The sequence below is a fragment of the Canis lupus genome, chromosome 4 (assembly GCF_048164855.1).
Source record: "Canis lupus baileyi chromosome 4, mCanLup2.hap1, whole genome shotgun sequence".
NCBI lineage: Eukaryota > Metazoa > Chordata > Mammalia > Carnivora > Canidae > Canis > Canis lupus.
The window spans coordinates 11,092,053-11,094,258 of record NC_132841.1 but is presented as its reverse complement, the minus strand read 5'-3'; positions in this window follow the sequence as shown (position 1 = coordinate 11,094,258).

Genomic DNA, 2,206 nt, shown 5'->3' with positions numbered 1-2,206 from the left:
AACTTTCTGTTGAGTTATTGGACATGAACTGCTTGACAGCAGCAAGCATTTTCAAGGTCACCATCCTGGAAAGCAGTCTTTTGAAAGGATGGGCAACTTGGAAGTCTGGACAACAGAGACTGATCTAGAAAAATGCTCCCCAGCCCCTGTCTGCCTCTTGGAGACACAGACTTATTCTTGGGCTGAAGCAAGCATGGGAGGTGCTCTTCCCAGCATCAGCCTGGTGAAGCTTCTCTTGATCTTGATGGCAGCAGGTGGATTCATATTTTCCTTATCTATATTTTGTACAGGGAAGACTCACATCTTTCCAGCTTCTACTGATCACCTAAGTAGTCTCTGCGACAATAAGAATGATAATTAGAACTAGGATTTGCTGACCACTTGCTATATGCCCTGCCCTGTCCTAAGCATTTTATGTGCCTTATCTGATTAAATACTCATCCTCAATGCTATGAGGTAGTTATGAGTATCCCCATTCTACAGGGGACGAATTGAAGCTTCAAGAACTTATAAAACACTGGAGAGGCCACAGAAAAGTATTTCAAAGCCAGATCAGATCCCCAGATCATTACACAACCCAGACTCCTTAAATCCTGCACTAACAACCACCCTCTAATGGAGAACCTGTTAGCTTCCTGAGTTTCTGGGACTCATGACCTCAGGTACATGTTCTTGGACTGCCCCAGTGATGTTTTAGGCCACAGGTGGACCATGGATGAAGAATGTTCCAGATGCTCTTACCTCAACCAGAGAAACTGGGGTCTGTCCTCAGCCTCCTTCTGCAGCTTGCCTGCCATCTTGTCCAGGCCTCAGTTTGGGGACATTTTGCTGCCCGGGTGCCCACTCGGTCAGCTCTGCATCTCTGTCTTCTGCATATTCCAGCCCACACTCTTTCCTGTTGCTCTTGCCTCCAAGCCTTTGAGTGCAGTTTCTGTAGGTCCTACAGAAGTCTTGGCTTCAGGACAGCGGCCCCTCTCTGGTCCTGTGTCTGGGCCAAGCCTGGCCTGGTCTTTGAGGAACCAGGCTTGATAAAGCCTAACAGCTGCTGAATCTTGGGAAGTGCTTTCTAATTTCAAGCACATTCACATCCATGACCACTGTCCTTTCCCTCTCTCGACAGTCCTAGGAAAAGGGCATTACTATTCATTATTATTCTCACTTTAGGGTAAAGAAACAAAAGCTCCGAGAAACCAAGTAACTTGTGCTGGTCTTAGAGCTCCCAGATGGCAGTTTGTCCTTGAGGCCAGATCCCCTGGCTCCGTACTGTTGGTCCTTGTCCTGTGTCTCCTTTGCCTTAGTACCAGCCTCTTCGCTGGGAGGCAGGGTGAGAACAGGTGGAAGGACACACCCAGGCAAATTCAGGTAGATGGGCCCTCAGCAATGACACTTCTATATGCCCTGGGGCCTGGGGAATCAAGCAGAGAAGCTGCCCACAGAGGTAAGTTGTAAGCCAAGTGCTGGCAAAACTAAGCTATGAGGTGCATCGGGAAGGGAGAGGGGACCGTGCATACTCGAGAAGGGAGATGGGCGGTAAGGAGAGCCGATCTCCAGGAAACAGAAAGCACAGTGGCCTGGCTGAAGCTGGCCATTCCGTGGGCCCGGGAGGAGCAGAGGGACCCAGGGCTTCCGAAGACCTGGAGATCAGGGACACCAGCGTTGGCGGTTGACCTTAAAGGTAACAGGGAGTCAGGGAAGGCTCCTGAGGAAGGAGATGGCATAATGGGAATGTGTAAGAGGAGCACTGGGTGGTCAGTATATGCATGGGTGCTGCAGAGGAGAACAGCCCGGGGCTGGGAGAACAGCCAGGAAGGAATTCACTGTACTAATCCAACCTCTGCCTACACCAAACCTTGGGCCAGGTAAGTAGACATTTGAAAACCTTCGCCCCAATGTGCCAACCCAAAGGGCAGGACCATAGGGTGGGGGAAGCCAGACCCTCTTGCATCGCCCCCAGGCCAGGGTACCTAGCTCACCCCAGCTGCTGGGGGGAGGGGGCAACTGGCCCCCAGAGAGGGGAGCTCAGGCTGTGGCACTCTGTCTGCCTCTGCCAGCTGTCTCAAGGACTGAGTGGTTTTGGTCCTCTGAGGGAGACCCACATACCATGGGCACCAGGGCATATAGAACACTTTTCAAAATGTGGATTCCCAGGCCCAGCTCCAGCACTGCTGAATCAGAATCCCTCCTGGATGGGTAAGTGGGTCCCCAG